At 41.9% G+C, this 9,051-nt stretch overlaps 1 long non-coding RNA gene across 10 annotated transcripts; it reads right to left on the bottom strand.

Annotated features, from left to right (window-relative positions):
* Positions 1–756: 756 nt before the first annotated feature.
* On the bottom strand, positions 757–8,478 carry LOC119318395. 10 transcript variants are annotated; one of them, XR_005154105.1, is made up of 10 exons: positions 8,020–8,478; positions 7,784–7,836; positions 7,258–7,422; positions 6,752–7,179; positions 5,542–5,969; positions 4,716–5,222; positions 4,416–4,607; positions 4,284–4,330; positions 2,031–2,499; positions 757–991 (listed from the first exon to the last, which is right to left on the bottom strand). It is a non-coding gene; the product is annotated as an uncharacterized LOC119318395 (long non-coding RNA). The 10 variants fall into 10 exon arrangements; XR_005154109.1 differs by having other exon boundaries at positions 2,426–2,499; XR_005154112.1 differs by lacking the exons at positions 757–991; positions 2,031–2,499 and adding an exon at positions 3,806–4,181 and having other exon boundaries at positions 6,752–6,877; positions 6,964–7,179.
* Between the last annotated feature and the right edge of the window lie 573 nt (positions 8,479–9,051).

The raw sequence follows: 9,051 nt of genomic DNA, 5'->3' as shown, positions 1-9,051 counted from the left end.
TTGTGGAGGAGCAAATTAAAGCAACATATGCATGTCATAGAAACACACTATCAAATAAACACCATTGTATTCTGAAAGAAAATGCCATGGTACTTACTACTCTTTCAAACTTATTTCTTGATGGAAATACATATATATTGGTGAATACACATCATCTTTATTTTAATCCATATACATTTATTAGCCCCGCGAACATGAACTTTAGTTTTGCAGGAGAGAACCTGAGGATGCTATTTTTTGTTAGTACACATGCCATTGCAAACCTAGCTAGATCCCTTCTCTCCAATTAATGCCATCTGAATTAATCCACGGATCCGTTTCCATCATGTGTCATTAGGAGGTCCCTTGAACAAGCACAAGCAGAATACATAACATTTGCATTGCATCCGTTTTCCAGAACGACCATGAGTATAATAAAAGGATAAAATGTGTCCAAAGTCCAAACTCTAGACAAATTAGACAACTAAGATGCCTCTATTCTAATTGAGCCTCAAGATAGGAAGTGTAGACAAATACGATGCCTCTATTCTGATGGAGCCTCCAAAAGCAAAGCAACTAAAGCATTGCATATAAAAAATAAACATAGTGATATAGTTTCAGTGCAGTATAACACACCAAAGCATTACATATGACCCAATACAAATTGGAATTGAAGCTTGATGCACCCCCATTGCCCCCAGCCATATCCAACCTGGCAAGACGTGGTTCATATTCGATAGATTCGGAGAACAAAATTATCCATAGCACTATAGTACATTACATGCCAATGGTGCATTTTTTTATACTAAACACATCAGGGTTTAGTATGTTTTACAAAAAAAACAGCTACAAAGATTGTTTACTATAACCAACATACACTGCTTTAACAAAGCATAGGAGTACACTATATAGTTAACTACTTTTTATAGATAGACTTGTCCATTGAACCTAGAACCCGCCACCAATCACTTGAATCCAGGTTTGTGGGTAGAGCTCCGTACCCACATATTTTCTGAGCAGCACAAAAGTCAGGTGAGAATTCAGATCATAAGAAACTGATAAGCTATTGAATATAAGTAGAAGTTTAAATGTTGCTTTGTATGCTTTTTTTCACCACAAAGACACAAAATATTCATACAATGGATAAAAACCAATTGGCCAAAAGCAAAACAAAAAGCATAGGCACATAGGAACCTAATCCAACATAATCTGTAGGTATCAATCAAGATATATTAAGCTCAATATGCCTCACTTCTGAGTGAAGTCAAGATCTATTAGGGATCAGTCGAAGCAGCTTCAACACTGCAACTTCCATAGAATGCAGGACCTTGGTCGAAGTTGATCACAATATTTTAGCCTATACCAAGCTTCTGGCGCATGCTACTATGTTTTACTTCACGCAAGAAAAAATTATCCAGTAAACTGAAACAAAAAATTAAAATAGACGTCGAAGACATATTTCAGCAATCGGCACTCCACCGTAATAATAATAGCATGTACTTGCTAGCAAAATATGAACAACTCTTATTAATTTGCATTCTTATAATTCCCCTATTCAAGATTTAAATAAATAAATATGATGGAAAACAATATTACATGACAGAAAATAACTACAGCTCTTATCCTGGAGAGGCAGAACCCAAATTCGCTCGGTCAAATCTACAGTTAAGTGTCTGACTGTTTTTTATTGAACTAAATCAACTACGAAGAGGAAGAATCAGAAGCTTTTAGTGGTAGAAACCATCCAAGGGATACACCGTCGACTACATATCTATCACACGCATGTGCTAGATATTTTACCTAACAGGAGGCTACGAAACGGACGAGGACAGTAATAAACCCATAGTGATACAGAACAGTACATACCAAAAAGAAGGATCAGTTCAAGCTTTCAGTTCAATAGTAAACCCGTAGCAATTTTTCATGCATGTCAAACTGTGCCAAAAACCTTTCTGTATCACTATGGGTTTTTCTAATGGAAACTCAAGTAAATCTCTCTTCGAAGCCGAACTTCTGCTGTGCAACATCAACATTAGAATATTCTTTCATACCGAATGTGCTTTTGTGAGCTCGAGCACCTGTGTGCTCGTTATCTCTGCCACAAGTTCGTCTCGAGATGCACAGCCCAAGAAGTAAAGGCCCAGGTATGAACTCTGTATTTGATTTATTATAGTGTCCTATGGTCCACGTCTGACAAGCATCAATCGTTACCCCGTTAGACATGAAGAGCGCAGCTCGGGACGGAGGTAGACGATATGAGCCGTCTTGCAGAAGATTCTGGGCTAACGGCGTGACGAAGTATATCTATGGTGCCCGGTCGTTGACTCGTTGTAGCCACCAACCTTCCCAACACAGCTCGTCTTATCCACACCCTGCTAAATCCAATCCAAATCCGAACAGATCCGCTGTGGCAATCAGTCTTCCATCTTTAGTCTTTAATGTCTACCTCATTGTCGGTCACCGTACGGAAGGAGATACATCCGCTCATCCCATGCAGCGACTCCGCGAGCGGGTAATCACCTGGATCAGCGAATGCAGAGAATCATTTCTACAAGTGCAACAGAGATATGTAAGTTGCAGCTTAAACTGCATGGTTAATCCAGTCAGATCCGTTTTTAATTATTGTGTGTGCTAATCCTTTTGATTCTGCAGGGTGGACTTTGTGGATTCATGAGATCGAATGAGGAGTACCAGGCCGAGCTCAATCGCCATTTTTAAGCATGAAGAGCCACTTGCGAAAGGATGTGCCAGCTTTCTATGACAAAATGCTTGCATGCACCTCAAGGGAGCTCACCAAGTAAGTCAAATTTTAAATTAGCATGGGATTTCAACAGTATATAGTAGCTGAACATCACTGAGAATGATTTGTGATTTGCAAATCGCAGGAAGTGGTTCAAGCACCTTTTACCATACCTGACAGTTTCCGGTTGGAATATTATAACTGATTATTGAAATGTCCATGTGCAGAACCAGTTGTATTACCTCCGACATTCAATCGCGTACGAGGTGATTTTGTGAATAAAGCTGAGCTGCCGGATTTCATGATCGAGGTGGTGTTGTTCTGGTCTGTCTGAAGCTTACACGTATTTCAGTTTGGAAACGCAAGCACGGATGTAAATTTGGAAAACATATTCGTTAAAGTTTGCTAAGTATGTCATGGGTGTTTTGAGCCGGTGATTACATTTTAGCTTGCACCCCATACATTTGGTGTGTAAGACTAAGTGATCACTCTGTTATTTATTTATGTGTAATCCCATGTAATGACACTACGTGCCTTATGTGAGCTGCTTGATGATAAAATGGAACTACTCGATGCTTGTATTGGTTTATATAATGTGTGGTCGACTTCTTGTTGTGTGGTATTCAGTTAAGTTTGGGTGTTCTGTACATGTAAATTCAGTTAAAGTTTGCTCCTGCATGTGGTTGTTGCTAAAGGGCCAGAGCATGTAGAAAGCATCAGTCTGTAAGACTATCTCTGGCTGATCCAAGATGGTGCCATTGAACACTTGGGGTTGTGAGTTGCAGTTAAATTTGGTGTCCCATTCATGAGCCAGTGGGTGTTTTAAGCAAGGGAAAGGGTAATGTATTTGTGGGATGAGGTTGGAAAATTAATAAATTTGAATATCCGTTGCAGATGTAGTCTATGGATTGTGCAGACTGGCCAAATCATCGGATAGTTGTCGGTCAGTGCGAATGTGTTGGATCTTGGACATGAATGAGCGACTGTATAGATCAGACATAAAAAAGCTTGTGTATGCAAAAAGTGTTGACCACCGAGCTTAAGTAAGATACCAAAACATGTGCATGGCACGACGCAAGGAGAGAGTATATCAGGGGCAGCAGATTGCTTAACAACAAAGGATATGGTTTGAAACCATGGTCTTTGATAGTACAAATGCTCGACACATAATTCAAATGTAGCATTAGGGGTACATAAGCTTGCGTTGGGAACACTTATGTTTATGAGATGCTAAGGATATAAATCATCTAGTGGGACATACCCCGTCATCAGATGCTAAGGATATAATTCACCTAGTGGGACATCCTGGGTAATTTAGTATGGCGACGTTTCAGCTGGTGTCAAATGCGGAGTCTGATGGGGCAAGAACATGCCGAAGTGCCTCACGGGCGAGGGGGCAGAAATTGCCCTGTAGCTTCATGCATTCGTGCAGGGCTTCGCATATTGATTTTCATATGTTGTGCTGTGCAATGATGCCGACGTATACCAGTGAGAACAGAATTTAAGCGAGGGTAACATAATTTACTTTGAGTCAAACATGGGAACATATTGGATGGTTTCATACCTTTGTAATGGGGAGCTTCAGCTTGTCCCCGTAGTGAGCACCAATGTCTGCAGCAGGGTAATGAATCAAAATCAGCACGCGATCAAAAACTGTTAGTTATTTGCATAGTTTGCAATGTTAATTTTCCCTCACCGAGAAATCGGGTTGAAGTTGGTGCCTCCATGTTAGGTAGGGCGATTCTTCATCGGCTTCCTGGTCAGCCTGGCAACACCTATGGATAATGACAGACATCAGCTCATGGTCAATCATCGTGTCACCCCCAAGCTGTTCCTTCAGCACCACCCCTGTTATCCTTACAAACATAGGATTCTCGTGCACAAGTTCCTGAAAAAAAGGAGAGTTTTAAACGGCCGAATAATTGTCGCAAAAAATAAGCACATGTGCAGAGTACACCATATACTCTGTTTAATCAGGTCCAGTGCAAATGTCTACCTAGATAGCTCTTGTGTGGACGCCGAAGTGAAAAACTGTAATATAAGTTCAGAGACTGAAGGTTGAGAGGGTACCGGATGACACCCCTTGTCCATAGTTTGTAAGGGTAACATAATTTTCTTCCAGACAGTTCATCCCACCTCTCACCAAACACAGTGCTACTTCCATCATTGGGAGGTCGATCAATGACTCACTTATTGCATCGAGCGTCTGTTTGCAAAGGAAGAAATTTGAGATGCCAAAACCTTTCTCCCATGACTACAGATTGTAAAAATCGTAAGCTTCACCCAGTGTGTGGAAGCTAGTCCCTAATTTTGGCACAATGACATTGTCACCAGGATGTTCGGCAAACCCCCGGATTGATTTCTCCATTGCTGAAATCCTATTTTGGCATGGCTCTCTGCCTGCTTCAGCCCCAATCCTGACTCTGCATTTGTACCAAAGTGTAACCGCAGACTTATGCGGGTCATCATATAATTCTGAACCACACAAAAATGCATAGCTGACCTGAACAAAAACAAATGCAATGTTAAACTTTTCAGTTCTTTTTTCCTTTAGATACAGAGTCATATATTGTGTTGTCATGCAGGAACAATCACCTATTCAACTAAAAAATTAGGTTCGTTGCTGAACTACACAGGACATGATAGAGCAAAATCAATTAAAATAGTCATACATAGACACACGTCGCCCTGAACGGAAATCGTCGATCGTAGCTTAAGCAGTTTACTGAAGAAACCATCAAATGCCACTACCGGCCACTTTTCATACTGAAATTTGCAGCATTTTAACTACCAAAAAATATCAGTACCAACAAACTGCTTACCTAAACGTCCACCCCGGTACTCTGGGGGACAATCTACTGCTCTATGGGTTGCTCAGATGATTGTGGTTGATCTCCACCTGGTGTGCCTATGCAGACACTCCGCCGCACATATCTGAGACCGTTCTGAACCACAGACTCGGACGGCGCCGACGTCCTGGGCCACGGCTGTCCGCCGATCAGTGGACGGCGTCCTAACGTCCGTCAGAGCCATGGCCCACCTTTCAGGTCTGCACCTGTACGTATATCTGACTTTCCCAATTCCTGGTCGACCACAGGCCTGTCCCGGGCATTGAATGCAGCGAATCACGACGCAGTAGTGAACGGGACAGATATCGAGCTCCTGTGTGCTCGAGTTCACGAACTCCGCGTCCCTTTCATACCACTTACTTAGATGCAAAGGAATTTCATCCATCTAAGGATTTGCATACCTAAAAAGGCAGAAGACGGCGCCACACAAATAAAGATATTACAATCCCTCAAATTGCTAACTCATAGATTTCAGTGGCGGTAATTAGAACATCAGAGGGACTATCTAAATTTCAAACGAAATGGCTATAGTATGAGCACATTTAAGATCTAAAAACTGAAATACAAATTCCACTTTTTTTAAGCTCTAATGAGTTACATGCTTTCACCTCCACATCGATTCTCACATAGTATAAAAAGATCAAATATCGTGTGTAAACATTATATTAAGTGTTATTTTACCATTGACCTAATAAAAAGCTCGAGGAGGCCAGATGCAACCATTATATTAAGTGCTGTTATAACCTGATTTGTTCGCAAATATTCATATCTATAACTGTGCATCATCCAAATTTCTCTTGTATGCGTTACAAAAACTGAGTCTTGAGGAACATGTAAGGTCACATGGCGGCAGATGTACTTTCTTACTTACGTTGCTTTTAACAACTAAAGCAACACACACTTTTAATTTGATTTATCTTTCCTCACTATTTAATTTGATTGAAGCATGTAAATCATTTTAATTTTTCTTCAATCCAGACGATATCTTAGTATCTTTCATTAATGTACTCAGAAAATGCCATGGCACTGTTATATTCCAAGGATAACCTCATGATGTTGCTTAATGTAAGTTTCTTGAAAATCTTGGCCTGGCAACAATAATGCAGGTATATCCAGTTACCAAATCAAGAAAATACCATACATAATCAAGCATAAATAACAACAGTACGTGGGGGAAACTTACAAACAGGATCAACACCAATCTTTCCCTCCACCATGAATGCGTTGGCCGTCGTCTGTATGTTATTCTTGGGAAAACAGTCATAGATATATACATCAAGCCTGCAATTTATGGAACAACACAACACAACTGCAAGAGGATCTAATAAATAGCAAGTTAGAATAAACTTCAAAAGAGGCCAGCAAACAACATGGGATTTTTTTACTTGAGTTTACATTAACTATTTCCAAGAGGATCTAATCAGCAGCGACGACCTGTCGTGTGGGCAATGTAGACGATGAGGATGCGGGCGCCGAGATGACCTCCTCCGGGCGCAGCTGCGCCCCCTCCTCGCCCCCAGACAACCAGACCGGTGAGCATGGACGGGCTAGCCCCCTTCTGTGGCGAGGCGTTGCATTTCCCAGATCAAATAGTTGGATGTGCAAATTTCCCTAAATACCGACAAAAATATGGTTAGCCAAGGTAGACAGAGGAATAAAGCATTCCATGTCTTAATGAAAGGAACATACCAGACTGACCCACACAACAACGGTATAAACTTTGTGGTTGCAAATTAGAGTCCATGCCCCTGTAACTTCAAACATCAAGGCTGCTGCATTTACTCGATGCACGTCCAGAACTTAAGTCATGGTACATATCAAGGCTCCATCACTAATTCTGCAGAAATATAAAACCTACACAAAGATTAAAAAAGGAGTTCGTTCAAAGTATTAGCACACAACAATTATGATCTATCTCCTTAGAACTAAAATACATGGTTCATCTTAGTTCATCCTATTTAATACAGAACGTGGTGAAAAATTCAGATTTTGTATACTGCAAGCTCATGCTAAAACCAGTTTAACCACTCGTGATTCAGCCTGACTCGTGATATATAGATCAATCACCTAAGCTGCCGCCAATGACAAGGGGACACTAGTACCGTGGTCCGAACCCCATGATTATTAACAAGTAAGCACTAAAGCTTGCAAACAATGGTCAGTTTAGGCAGTGTGGAATAAAGAGAACCACCCCATAGCAGGTTATATTACTCACATGTTCAATAAGAGAACCACCCCATAGCAGGTTGTCACCCTTTGAACGAGCAACTGAAGGAAAAAAGAAAACAGTGGTCAGTTTAGGCGTAGAATCAGTAAGACTTGGATTCAAATTATGTAACAATATAAGGAGTGTCAAGAACAGCAGCCTGCACATAATTATTAGTCCTTTGCTGGCTGAATCATTATATGTTGAACTAATCTGAGTGTAATTCGTCTAGCAGGCCACCTTACCTTGATGAGATTGGTGTAGGAGTCAAACCCTTTGTCGTGGCAGCCTGCACATAATTATTCGTCTAGCCGGCAGCAACCCCAGGCTGTGGCCGTGGAAGAAGAGGGAGCCCAGGTCGGCGGCGCGAGTCGAAGGGAGAGGACCACGCCAGGGCCTGATCCGCCGGTCCCCAACCATCCACCCACTAAGCGACACGACCGACCCGCTCCCATCCTCACTGCCCGCAACACGAGTCGCGGCGGGGCAGCGAGGGTAAGAAACCCTAGCGGCAGCCGGGCGCGGGGTGGGGGTTTGGACTTTGGAGTGCTGTTGCGTGAGGGAGTGGAGAGGTGGAGATGCTCCTGCGGCCGCGCCCGAAGAAGAGGTCGGGAGATGGGGGCGGCGGCGGAGCAGGAGATGGGGGTGGCGGCGGCACGGGAGAGGAGGGAAAGAGAGAGGTTGCATCGGAATCGAGTACGGGGTTTTCTGAGCCGGAGCGGTGGTGCAGAAAAAATCTACTAAGATTAACCTACGAAAAAAAACCGGACGAAGTGGTGGTACAAAAATTGACAGGCGAAGACTACCAACTGCTTCATTAGAAGTAAAAGAAGATTTGATAGAGATTTGAGGGGAAGCTATTGGATGTTGCTATGCGTGCTAACCGTGCTAGCATCGGCTACAATTTTTTTTCCGGATGAGCACCAAATCAACTAGGAAGGATCCTTGAGAGTTCCTAGCTGATTGTCACGTGCATTTACACAAGTGAAAGGTTTGTCCAAAGATTTAATTTTGTTAATAGACAAAAGTCCGTGGTTCCATGAAGAATGTGTATATGACCTTTTAAGAATTATTTCTATAGTGTTACTTAGGTTAAGTGCATACATGCTCCCTCCGTTAATTTTATTTAATGTTTGACAAAATGATAGTTTAACGAAGTCTCGAGGGAGAAGGTAGTATTATTAGCTTTTAAGTTACACGTTTTGTGCTTATATCAAATTGTGGATATTCTCTCCGTTGCCAACACCAACTCCCTACCTTTGCCAACAAAAAATTGA

The sequence above is a fragment of the Triticum dicoccoides genome, chromosome 1B (genome assembly GCF_002162155.2).
Source record: "Triticum dicoccoides isolate Atlit2015 ecotype Zavitan chromosome 1B, WEW_v2.0, whole genome shotgun sequence".
Classification (NCBI taxonomy): Eukaryota; Viridiplantae; Streptophyta; class Magnoliopsida; order Poales; family Poaceae; genus Triticum; species Triticum dicoccoides.
The sequence above is the reverse complement of the archived record's forward strand: the minus strand, read 5'-3'. Positions and strand labels throughout refer to the sequence as shown.